The sequence below is a fragment of the Mastigoproctus giganteus genome, chromosome 5 (assembly GCF_048544385.1).
Source record: "Mastigoproctus giganteus isolate SK-2022 chromosome 5, ASM4854438v1, whole genome shotgun sequence".
Taxonomy (NCBI): Eukaryota; Metazoa; Arthropoda; class Arachnida; order Uropygi; family Thelyphonidae; genus Mastigoproctus; species Mastigoproctus giganteus.
In genome coordinates this window covers 125925971-125939920 of record NC_143579.1, presented here as the reverse complement: position 1 = coordinate 125939920, position 13950 = coordinate 125925971, and the positions used below count along the sequence as shown (strand labels likewise).

Sequence of the window (13950 nt, the reverse complement as noted above, 5' to 3'; positions counted from 1 at the left end):
TAATTCTATTAAACAGTGATTCTAATAAGCAAAAATCGGAGGGATATTATCCACAGGCTATAAAAGTAAAGATATAAAGCACATATTTACACCTTATTACCTTACCAATTAACAAAATTAAATGATACGTGAAAATCGGATGAATATTTTCCACAGGTTAGCAAAATAAAAATAAATTTAAGCATGTGTGCATAGCTTAACTAATACGTACTGTAATATGAGGCATTCACAGGCGGAGACAATATTACAATACTGTAATAGAGGCATTCAAAATTGATTCTTATAACTGAACATATGATAATGAAAGTGCAGTGCATTTTAATTGGTTTCTTGAAATTTGATTTTATAAAGCGACTGATTCTACTAACCAGTGATCATGTTAACTGGCGGCTACTTATTTCACTTTACAATGAGCTTACGACTGTCTCCGACAGGACCACATGACCTTCCTCTCAGCTGATAGCAGCATTTGTAAATGTGTTGCCGTTGTTTTATTTTGTGTCCTTTAGTTGAAGTGATTTTTTTTTGTGTTGGGCTTTGATTAATAATATATATTAGTTTCAATCAATTTTTTTAATCAATATGTACAATTTCCATTGTAAAAATAACCTTTTATTTAGACCTTTTAGAGATATATATTGATATATATATAGTAAAAATTTCAACTTCTGAGGTCTTGGAACGAATTTTCAAAAAAAAAGTGTTATTGGATTCACATTATGATATTTTCATAATACGATGGTATCTATGGAATGGATTAATATCATAAACCAGGAATCCACTGGATTAGATAAGCCAAATAAAGGCATAACAATAAGCCAAAAAATGTAAAATATCACAAAAGAGACGTAACAAACCAACCACTAAAGAAACTAAGATCAACAAGGAACAAACAAAAAATTATTGCATTTTGAATGTAATGCAAATTGCCAAAACAGATTGAGCCAGACATTAACCAAAATGTCAGCCAGCTGAATCAATAAAATCGCATCACAGAGGCCCTATTGCAGCAACAGAAGAACAGTAAAGCTTAAGCACTGGTTAGACTAGATTACCACTAAAAAGAAGGAATGAAGTTGATAACAGAAAATAAAAGCAAATTATAGACAGAATATAGAGAGGCCAGTATGAGCAGTGCAAAGCAACTGGCACACACTTTATGCATTTCAAATAAAAATAAAGTTGTAAAAAAATATAAAAGAAAATAGAAAATCATAAACATAAGTAGCTGTGTAAAGAAATACAGATACTCTCCGACTTACGAGCATTCATAGTTACTACAATTGCATATATTAAATTTTTAAAAAATTAGAAATTAAAAAAAAAAAAAAAAAAAAAAAAATAGAATTTGCGTCCTAACAATAAGTCGCACTTGCTGATGAGAATTACAGCATCCCATGCTTAATACCGCATCATTAAGCCTATCTACTCTCAGTATGACCCAGTCTCTCTTTATTCTTCAAAGCTAGTGAATGTGTTATCACTACATGATTCCCAATCTTTTTGTTAGCTCGGGAACAAAACTACCCTTCAAATTAATATGGCTGGGAAACATAAAATTTATTCACCATCTCCTGTCAAGAAGAGGAGAAAGACAATAAGCTTAGAGATGAAGCTGAAAATAATAACACAACACGAAAAAGGTAAATCCGTAATGGAACTGACTTCACCTTATCTCACTCGACTATATCCACCATCCTGAAGAACAAAGACAGAATTTGTGAAGCAGTAAAGGCATCACCGCCTACCAACTCAACAATAATAACAAAAAAAAGAACAGCCTATTCATGAGATGGAAAAGTTATTAGTTGCATGGATAGGAGACCAAACTCAGAAACGTGTATCCCTGAGCTTATTTGCTATTCAGGCTAAAGCAAGAAGCCTTTTCGAAACTTTAAAATTACGTGCAGGATATGACTACAAAGAAACATTTGTTGCGAGTCATGGATGGTTCAGTAGGTTTAGAAAATGTTACAATTTGCATAATGAAAGTAAATGGGGAAGCAGCTAGTGTGGATACAGAAGCTGCTGAAGCTTTTAAGGAAGAGCTTAATCGTATTGTTGAAGAGGGAGAATATAAACCCCAGGGGCTCACATCTGGTGAGTATGGGCTTGGCACACCCAGGGTCCTCAGCTGGATATCATCATTCTTCTCTTTCTTGGTGATTTCCTTCTACTTCTCTCTCTCTCTCTCTCTCTCTCTCTCTCACACACACACACACACACACACACAGGGTAACTAAAATTTTTTTTTTGGCTGGTGCAGCATAAGCCTCAGGCTTCCTTGCACAATATGGCTAATAATAATAATAATAATAATAATTTGCCCGAGGAAATATTCAATGTGGACAAAAACAAGCTTATTTTGGAAAAAAATGCCTGAATGTATGTATATCTACAACGAAGCTAAAACGATGCCAGGATTTAAGACAAAGATCACATCACCCTACTTTTTGGAGGAAATGTAGCAGGATATAAGCTAAAACCATTGATTTATCATTCTGAAAATCCAAGGGCAATAAACACACCCTGCCAGTGTTTTATTGGTATAACAAAAAAGGCATGGGTGACCATACTGTTGTTTGAAAATTGGTACGTAAATTGTTTCATCAGAGAAGTCAAAAAATATTGTCATGAAAAGGACATCCCATTTAAAATTTTGTTAATGTTGGATAATGCACCTGGACATCCAGCACACCTGGATGACATTCACCCTGATGTTAAAGTAGTGTACCTTCCATCAAATACTACATCAATTATCCAGCCATTAGATCAAGGAATTTTTGCTGTATTTAAAGCTTATTACCTTTGAAAGATGTTTTCTCAGGCTATTACTGCTACTCAGAGGGCAAACTCTGAAAGAATTTTCGAATGCTGATAACATTTTGCATTGCGAACATAGCTGTAGCATGGAATGAGGTTACTAATAAATGCAAGAGCGGAATATGGAAGAATCTTGTGGAAATTCATGTCCCTAGTTTTGATAAAGATAACGCTATTACCAAGATTAGTAACGAAGTTGTAGAACTTGGAGAGCAGCTAGAAGTGGATGCAAATGATGCGCAGCAGTTTTATTTGCACAGAAGAAGAATTAACTAATGATGAGCTGATTGAGCTGGAACTACAAGATGTTAGAGAAGAAGAAGAGAGAGAGAAAATGTAGAAGAAACACCAGAACCTGCGACAAAGATGGCAGAGTCATTTGCCATAATTAATAAAGGAATGCAGATAGAAGAAATACATCCAAATGTTGAAAGATATTGAAATGTGTACAAAACGATTCAAGATGTCCTTGCTACAGGGAGATTTACAGTGAAAAGAAAAAGCAAAGTGTGCAGTCAACATTACACAAATTTTTCAAGAAGACTTCCACTCTTCCTTCGCCATCATCTGCTGAAAAGACTAGCACCTCTCTCTCTCAATGAACAATTTTAATGTCTTTAATTGTGAAATTTTTACTTCTATCTATGTTTGACTTAATGCAGCAGATCGCCACCTTGTCGTTCCCATTTTCCAAAGTCGCCGGACGTGGGCACGTTCAGCTTTCAAATTTCTCTTTCTCATGGCTGATAGTGCACTTTCCTTCCATGTTTTCCTAGGGCTTCCTCGCCTTCTCCTCCCTTGTGTGTATCCACTCATATATAATTTTAGGCCATCTTACTTCATTCATGCACAGCAGATGTGCAAACCATCTCAACCTCCATTTTATATTCATTCTATAATATCTTCATCTGCATGCATACATCTTATTTCCTCATTTGTTATCCTCTCTAGCCTAGAAACCCTAGCACTCCGACGTAGGCAGTCCATCTCTGGGGCTCTAAGCTTCTTTTTGTCACCCTCTTTCAGTGTCCACACCTCACATCCATAGCAAAGTACCGATTCCACTAACAACTGTCCAATATGTTTTTTAGTTCTACGGGAGATATTGTTGTCCCACTATGTAGAGTTTAGGGCACTAAGAATCTTCCTACTTTGATGAATTCTGATGTAAACCTCCTCTTTCCCCAATCCTTCTTTAGTTAATCTATAGCCAAGATATTTGAAAAAGTCAGATGTATAGACTGGGTAACTTTCAAATCATCAGGATGTTCTGCAGTCCTTAGGTATTCTGTCTTTGTAAAATTGATATTGAGGCCCCATTGGTCATATGTAAGATGCAATTTTCTCAACATGTATTCTAAATCATAAGCTTCTTGTGCAATGATAATCTGATCATCGGCAAAATTTAGACTCAAAATTTAGAATAATGACAAAGATATTTGTCATTGATTGGTACTCCCATTCCATAACAGCTTCTCATTCATTCTTGTAAAGCACATTCCAAGAAAACATTAAACAATAAAGGTGACAGGCTACATTTTTGTCTCAACCCCTTTGTTGGATAGATTGAGTTAGATAAAGTATTCTCAACTTTAATATGTGCCACGATATCGTACAATTCCCTAATCAGTTCCACAAGATCAACTGACATTTTTGAAGGGTTTTCCATAATTCCTTTCTTGGAATGGAGTTATAAGCCTTTTCTCAATCGATGAAGGCAAAGAAGGTATCTTTGTTCTTTGTTTTTCTTTTCTTTTCTCCACCAGCTGTTGAAGAACAAACAGATTGCCCACACAAGAGCAACCTGATCTAAATCCACTTTGTTCTTCACTTATCTTATCCTTTACCTCCTCTTGTAATTTTAACCGAAGCACTTTAGAGTATAGTCTGGACATTAGGCCTCTGTAGTTCCCTGGATCCAGCTTATTTCCTTTTTTATATATGGATGAAATATAACTTACTTGCCGTTCATTTGGAGTTTTACTTAGCTGTATACATCTGTTAATCAGCTGTGCTATCAGATCGAAAAGACTTGGTGGTCCTTATTTAATTAGTTCCATCGCTATGTTCCCAGGGCCTGGAGATTTTTTGTTCATTAATTTTGCACAGTCGAGGACTTGATGTTTTGTAATTTCTGAAATTTTTACTTCCCTTTTCTTATTAAATTTATTATTACTATTAGAGGCCGCCACAGCCGAGTGGTCAGGCGTGGGGTGCATAAGTGCATGTACCTTGAGTGACCGGGGTTAAGGCCGTTGACTGCTAAATACGGTGCTGAGTCCAAAAAAATGTTAAATATCACTAAAGAAAATAGATAAAAGACAATAAAATTCGTGGTTATCTATTCTTTAAATTCTTTTCCTAATTTTTTATTATTGACATTTATAGTTTACACAATGGGTTATCGGATATTCCTTTACGTAGCCAATTATGTTTGTGATGTTCTATTTTCTTTTACTTTCCTTCTTTTTTGTATTTTTTTTTTACAGCTTTATTTTTATTTGTATTGCATGTAGTGTGTGCTAGTTGGTATGCTTTATGCTGCTCATACTGCCCTCCATATTGTGTGTATAACTTGTTTTTATTTTCTGTTATCAACCTCATTCCTTCTTTTTGGCAGTAATCTGATCTGATGTGAAGAGCTTAAACTTTTCTGTTCTTCTGTTGTTGCATTAGGGCCTCCATGCTGTAATTTTATTGCTTCGCTGGGCTAAAGTTTTAGTTAATGTCTGTTGCAGTAATTTTTATTACGTTCGAAATGCAGCCATTACATCCATTGTTCACAGCTGCTATACCAGGGGCCCTCTGATAAGATTGGATGTAATGGTTGTTTTTGTTTGTTTCTTGTTCATTTTATATTTATTTTCTTTAATGGTTGGGTTGTATGTCTGTTTTGTGATATTTCACATTTTTTGGCCTCGGTATTATATTTTTAATTTTTATACATATATTCCTACTCCTCTTTTGTCTTTGTTATTTATTTGTTTCTTTGCTCTTTTTCTCTCTAATTTATTTCTTTTATAGTTTGTATGACATGTTGTTGGATATTGCTTTATGCAGTTCACTTACATTCATGGTTATCCATTCTTTTTATTTTTCTTTTCCTAATTTTTTATTATTATTAACTTGTTTATAAATATGTATAAACACACACACACTATTAAGTCTCATAAACCCAGCAGTAGCATCCTGCCCTCAGGGCCACAGAAAAATATTTAATCCTGGTGAATCATTTTTTGTGGGTTAGCACAGCGCCCTTACGTAATGCGAGTTCAATTAACGCGTTTTTCAGTTACTGCTATTTGAAAAAATTATAACACTTTTCACTTTAAATGATGCAAATTTCCAGTTAACGCGATCTTATTTTATGTCATAGTTGAAAAAGATTTGAATCGTACGTCGGATGGGCAATAAACAAGCTTTTGCCCTCTGCTCGCCCCGGTGTGTTCCACCAGCCATCGGAAGCAGATGTGTTACTTGTTTGTCTCCTGCTAATAAAGTCACGTGCAGACTTGCATTTAAAAATTCTAATTTTTAAATGCGAAAAATAAAAATAAAATAAAAATAATTTTTAAATGAGTCAGATGAAAATGTTACCGCAAAGGAAATAATGGTAAAAGAATTAGATGAAACCGTTTGTTTGATGTTCTCTGCAATATTTATTTTACCAGGGCCTCTAGAGAAGATTGTTGTCAGTTATCAGAAATTGATTGATGAAAAAAAAAAAGAAAGCCAACACTGTTCAAATATTTCCATAACAGATAGTTTCTTCATTGTGTATTTTATGCAATAAACATTTAATTCTATAATTATATTCATTATTATTTACATGGTATACAGGTAAAGAATTTTAAAAATACCTTTTAAGTAACTTAAAAGGTATTTAAAATTCATTATGGACATTCCTGAAGGTCACGGAACAATTATAATTTTTCCTACTGATTATTATATTCGATTAACATCTTTCCATTTTGCATGATGAATTAATCAGGTTAATCGAGGCTGCCTGTGGTTGATTCCTTTTTGTACCTTCCTAATATTGTCTTTAGTCTTGTATGTGCTGTTTATTGTTTTTCACTTGGCTAAAGCTGAGAGAGCAGATGATATTACTTTGGTTATCCATTGTGTCCAGCTAAGTAGATTATAGTACAATATAGAGTCATCGTGTAGCAATGACTGTACTTAACTGGGCAATGCTTTTCATCATGATGGCATTATTTTCATGCCACCATGATGTAAAGCTATCCAAAAGCTTCCCAGTTCATTATTTGCCTATTTGTTAGCTATCATAGAAAATAAAAGAAAATGGCTTAGATTTTGTGGCCACAAACAGTAAACCACTAACTCCAGTGCATTTATAAATTGTGCATGGTGGCAATAAAGTCGAGCACAAGGTTATGCTATGTATAGGGTGACCGGATGCTTTTCCTGATAAATGGAGCAAATGTTTAGAACAGGTAAAATCAGAACAGTGGCTGTTTTGTTTTTTTATATTCAAAATATTCAAAACCAGCAGTTCCAGGGCAGCGGCTCCAGTGAATAGCACATGCTTCTTGATTAGACCGGGGTTCGAGCCCGTGACCACCGGATGCGGAAAGGTCAGGGAATGACCACCGCATATCCCTGGAGCGATATGGCCTTAGTTGCTAATGCTCCTAAAAAAAAAACCAAATAATAATAGCAGTTCCAAGTCACGTTTATTTTCTTTATTTTTTTGTATTAACATAATAATAGAGATGCAAGAAAGCAAGCATATGACCTTATGTAGCATCAGCCAAAAAATAAAAAACAATTTCACACAACCATTCCCTCTAAAAGTATGTCCAGTTCCTCCTTGAATTTATTTAAGCTATCAACTTCCACAATGACAGATGGAAGTTTGTTTCATCAATTAACCACAGCTGGCTAAAGGAAAATTTCCACATCTATTCTACAACTGTCTTTCCACAATCTGAATTTATGCCCATCGCGTTCATAATCTGAGCATTCAAGGCCTTATACACCTCAATCAGATCACCTCACAGATGCCTAGTCTCCAGCCACTGCACCTTACAGAAAAGGACCCCTTCGTTCCCCTCACCAATCTTGTTGCTCTTCTCTGTACAGGCTCTAGGAACTCTACATCATTCTAAAATGAGACCTCCAGACCTGTACACAGTGCTCAAAGCTTGGCCTGATGATTGCCTTATACAAAGGGATAATTACCTCCTTTACCCTGCTAGCAAAATTCCTGTATATCATTGAAAATACCCCATTACCTGTAAGAAAACTTCATATCTGACGGCACAATCATTCCCAGGTCTTTTTCATTTTCTACCACCCTAAGTGTAGTACCACACAGTTGGTAAGTTCCTCTGGGGTTACTTCTACCCATATGCAGTACTTTGCATATGCCAATGTTAAACTTCAGTTGTCACTTTTTAGCTCATCTACCCAAATTTTCTAGATCCTGTTGCAGAAGCACGCTGCCATTACTGTCATTAAGAACCCTGCCAACCTTTCTATCATCTGCAAACTTCAACACTAAATCTGATATACCTTCATCAATATCATTGATAAATATACAAAACAACAGTGGGCCCAACACCGAACCCTGTTGGATTCCACTAATAACATTAGACCATGAAGAGCAGCATCCATTAATTACCACTCTGTCTTCTCCCACTCAATCACCCTTTTATACATTGTAACAACTTACCCTTAATATCATACTGCTCCAATTTGTACAGTAATCATCCATGTGCAACAGTGTCCAAAGCATTCCTGAAATCCAAGTATATGATTTAAAAATTATTTTTTGCATCTAGTTCATTTGTAACCACATCATAGTATCCAATCAAATTTATCAGACAAGACTTTCTCTTAACAAACCCATGCTGTCTGAATTATTGCTGCAGTCTTGTCTAGGTGATCTTGCAATGCATCTTTAACCAGTAACTCCATTATTTTACCCGGAACAGAAGTTAAGCTAACTGGTCTGCTATAATTACTCGTGTCACCCTTAGATCTCCCATTTGTGAATTGGAGTTATTTTTGCACATCTACAGTCTGTGCTAGCTTCCCCTGGGTCCAAGAATGCTCTCATAATTATGGCTAAGGGTTTGCTTAGTTCCTTTTCTGCTTCCTTTAATATAACTGGATAGATCCCTTCAATGCCTTTCTTATGTTTAACTTCAACAATTTCTCCTCCACTTTTCTCTCAGTTATTACAAAATGATTACATGATAGGCTACTTCAGGTCTCCCACCATGACCAATGTTTATGTAGCATTTGCACAGTTCACACTCTACATTATTATCAGTTCTTTCTCTCTTTGAATACATTTCTGCTTAGGGCTTCTTCAAAAACTTTGCCAAATTCAGTTATCTGCAGATAAGAATATTGCTATTCTTTCTTCTTCTCCTGCACTAACACAGAGAACAGATCATAATGTTGTTTTCACCAGGTATCAGAGTGTAATGTATATAGAGTGCTGTGACTGACTGAATTTAGCAAGAGTTCAAGAAGATAGATATAAGGAATGCAGAATTAGAATTTGAGGTGTACAATATGTACAACAAGTATAGACAGAATAGGAAGGGAGGAGGGATTATGCTGTTAGTTAAGAAACAAAATTTAACAAAGTGCATCCAGTTGACATGGGTGGACAGTGCAATGTTGAGTGATCACATTGTACTGATGTGGGATTTACTTAAAGATGTAACTACCATCAGGGGTAAAAGGAATGATTTTTGCTTTCTTAAAGGTGACTACGATGGTCTTGGACAGTATAGTGGAACCAACTGGTGATGTTACCAACAGTAAATTCTAAATGAGAAGCATTCAAAGAATTAATCTTGGAAGCTACTAGGCTTTTCATACCAATTAAGAAATGTTGTTCAAGGTTTAGGCCTAATTTTATGTCAGATGACCTAATGAGACATGTGGCAGAGAAGAAAAATGCATGGGATGCATATAAATTATCAGGTGATACAGAAGCCTATGGTAGATATAAGCTGGTGTGTAATAAAATCACAAAGGTGGGCAAAGGCAGATTAATAGAAATCTTTGGCAAAGGATGCAGAGAAAAACAGCAAAGATTTCTTTACTTATATAAACTATAAAAGGAAGGGGATGATTGTTCCATTCGATATTGATGGTTCGACTGTTAAGGATCCTGCTCAGGTAGCTGACAAACTGAATGAGTATTTTGCTTCTGCTTTCACACATGAGGAGTTATTCAGGAAGAAGAATGCCAGAAGTTTATCAAACTCTGGCAGGAATCTAAATGATTTTGTAATAACTGAGAGCAAAGTGGATGAGAAATTGTTGAAGCTAAACATAAGAAAGGTACCTTAGCTATAATTATGAGAGCTTCCTTGGACTCAGAGGAGGTCCCCATGGACTGGAGATGTGCAAATATGACCCCAATTCACAAAGGAGGATAAAAGGGTGACACAAGGATGACAGACCTGTTAGTTTAACTTCTGATTCGAGGAATTTAATGGAGGCACTGGTTAAGGAAGCACTGCAGGATCATCTAGACAAGACTGCAGTTATAGTTTAGACAGAGCATGGGTTTGTTAAGGGGAAGCCCTGTTGGACCAATTTGATTGGATACTATGATGTGGTCATAAAGGAACTGGATAAAAAAATAATTTTGATTTCATATACTTGGATTTTAGGAAAGCTTTTGATACTGTTGCACATGGAAGATTTCTGTACAAATTGGAGCAGTATGACATTAAGGGAAAATTGCTGCTATGGTTGAGTGGGAGAAGGCAGAGTAGTAGTAAATGGACACTGCCTGTAATGGACTAATGTTATTAGTGGAGTCCCCCAGGGTCCAGTGTTGGGTCCATTGTTGTTTTCTGTATTTATGATATTGATGAAGGTATATCAGGCTTAATGTCAAAGTTTGCAGATGATATGAAGGTTAGTTGTTAATGACACTGACAGTATGCTACTGCAACAGGAACTAGAAAAGTTGAGCAGATGGGCTGAGAGGTGGCAACTGAAGTTTAAAATTGACAAATGTAAAGTACTGCATATGGGTAGCAGTAACCCCAGAGTAACGTATTAACTGTGTGGTTTTTTTTTTTGTGTTTTTAGGAGCATTAGCAACTAAGGCCATATTGCTTGGGGATATGCGGTGGTCATTCCCTGACCTTTCCGCATCCTCCAGAGAAGGGCAACGAGATTGTTGAATGGAACCAAGTGATCCTCTTACAAAGATGGCTTAAATTCTGCAAATTGTAGTGTCTGGAGACTAGGCATACACCTCAGTCAGTTTACCTCACAGATGAACTGATTGGAGTGTATGAGGCCTTGAATGGTTTGAACAAGCTCAATGCTGATGAGATAATTCTACTTGCTCAGATTAGGAACCTGAGGGGGCCATAAATTCAAATTGAGGAAAGACAGTTGTAGAATAGATGGTATGGAAATTTGCCTTTGGCCAGCGGGTAATTGATTACTGGAACAGACTGTTGTAGTGGAGGTAAACAACTTAAGTTCAAGCAGAACTAGAGAAACATTTGGAGTGAATGGATGGGTGAAATGGGAAGGTTTTTTTTTTGGCTGATGCTATATAAGCTTGTTTTCTTGCATCATATGCTAATACTAAGATGGTTGGAAATCATGAACATTATGAAGAACTAGAAGGGACAGAGAATGGTGTACTAGAAAGAATGTTAGCAATGAATTCTCAGTACTAGTAATGAGTTTCAGACAGTAAGAATGGGAGGCTGTGGTTGCCTTAATTGCACCATTCTCTTAATATGACACTGTATTTTAGAAAAGTAAATGAAGTAGTTTGATTTTTGAAATAATTACATATCAACAGGAGAAAACTATTGTATAAACCATTGCTGTTAATAGAAAAAAACTGGGACATTAGTGTGCTCCGAAAAAAAAAAATTCGGGACACTGGGACTAAACTTTAAAATCCAGGATGCTTGATCACCCTAGGTAAATATGATATCAACCGGAAAACTATACCCTTGTCCCTGGGATTTTTATTTCCTTAATGAGAATTTAAAGGCATCAATTTTAATCAGCATGAGGTGGTAATATGAAAAGGCTGTTCATAGCAAAGATAAAACGATCATGATTAAAAAAAGCACACATCAAGGGGTTCATAAGAAAGATAAAATGACCATGATAAAAAAAGGGCATATCAATGGACATACTGTGATTGTTTTTCTATTTCAACCATGGAAAATATTCATGTGGTGAAAGGCACAAGAAGCTTTGAATAAAAAAGAACATGAATAATTTCTTGTTCAACATCACAAAAAATGATTCATGTGATGAAAACATACTTCCACTACGTTTCATGCAGTTAATATCTTCACAAGCATAAATTTGGCAGAGATTAAGTGTTTTGTGCTCCTATTTTATGACCTACATTTTTCTGAAAATATAAATATAATTAATAATTTATTTTTTTTTGTTTCTAGGGCAAAAAACACATTTGCAAAATTTTCAATTATCATCAAAAAAAAAAAAAAAAGTAGAATTGAAATGAAAAACATTGCAATCTACTGGTAGGTCAGTTACACTAAATACACAATTCAAAAAAGCAAATACTCTTTATAAAATATTAGTTAAAATTTTAGCTGTCAGAAGACGAAATTTCACTCATGTTACAAAAGGAGCAGTGCCACTGCTAGTTTAATGTATATTTATTTGCTTTTCTAGAACTGCTGGTTACTGAGCTAGAGCAATAAATACAGCAAGAGGTGGTATGCTGGAAGTAGGCTCCATTATAAAATTTCTTCATTTGCAAGGCAAAGGAGAATAATAAATCTGCAATGAGATGAAAACTGTATGTGGAGAGGATTGCTAATCATATGAAACTGCAAAAATTTGGAAAATACAATTCAGATGTGAAAGAAACAGTGTGCATGATGACTAACAGAAGGAAGACTCATCTCAGCCACAGACTATAATGGCTAAAGTGGAACAGACATGTAACTAAATTTTTTTTCGAAATGAAGTGAACATTAACCATGGATCTGTTTGCAACGTAATGCATGAGTTCTTGCAGATATCTAAGGCGACAGCCCAATGGGTTCAAAGATTGTTGACACCTCTTCAAAAGCTTCACAAGAAAATTGTTGGAGCTTTGTGAAGTGAATGTTGATTTTTTTTGACAGAATTGTGACAATAGATGAATGTTGGGTACCCCACAATGACCCAGAAACAAAACAGATGAGAAAACATTCACCTTCACAAGACCCCCAAAAAAAGCAAGGTCCAGTTGTCTGAGTCATGTTGACAGCCTTCTGGGATTCAAAATCATCCATACAGATTACCTTCCAAAGTCCAAACCTCACTGGGAAATACTACTCACAGATCTTAGCCATCAATGCTCCTGCTCATAAGGCTGCAGTTAGGTGTGGCTTTGAAAATCTGCAGCACTCAACTCTCGCCTTCAGACTTCCCTGTCTTTCCTAAAATGAAGAAACCATTATGGGGCTGCAGACTGATGAGGAAGTAATTAATGAAGCAGATGGTTTTCTACTCAAACTGAGGAGTTCTGTTCAAGAGGCCTGGAAGAATTCATCTGCAGTAATAATGTGTAGCTACATACAGAAGAATGAAACTGCTTGCCAGGTTTCAAGTCCCAAACTCAAATATTTCTAGGTGAGGGTAAATACTTATTAACTGCCCCTTGAAGAGTTTTCTTTTCTTGGTCAGTCATGCTGTGAATATATGTGTGTATTTTTAAAAAAAAATTTTTTTTTGTTTGGTAACCTAAGTGAAAAATAAAGTGAAAATTTTGCTTTTGAGGTCAAATGGTAAAGCTATAAAAATGTAGCAATGTTACTAATCCTTATATGCGTTGAATGAATGTATGTCCTATGAGTCATCTCATATATAAGATGAGTAAACACTTATCTCAGTATTTACAGTACGTAACAATAACCTTCAAAATTATTCAGAATTGTGACTAGACAGTTCTTTTTTTTACCCCAGTAATGGCTTAAAATCGAGGGGAGGTGAAAACTGCATATGGGAAGGATTGCTAATCATATGAGATTGTGAAAAATTGGAAAAGACTGTTCAGGTTTGGAAGAAGCAGTGTGCATGATGACCATTTTAAATTTATGGTAGCTCCTACTACTGCTCTCATATTTTCCA

The 13950-nt window shown here is 35.6% G+C and overlaps 1 protein-coding gene across 1 annotated transcript in view; it reads left to right on the top strand.

Annotated features, from left to right (window-relative positions):
- Positions 1–13451, top strand: part of Abp1 (Actin binding protein 1) — a 298710-nt gene extending 285259 nt beyond the window's left edge. Inside the window, exon 14 of the transcript XR_016546934.1 lies at positions 12505–13451. The gene's annotated coding sequence lies outside the window, so the exon portion shown is untranslated. The remainder of the gene's footprint in view (positions 1–12504) is intronic.
- Positions 13452–13950: the final 499 nt, after the last annotated feature.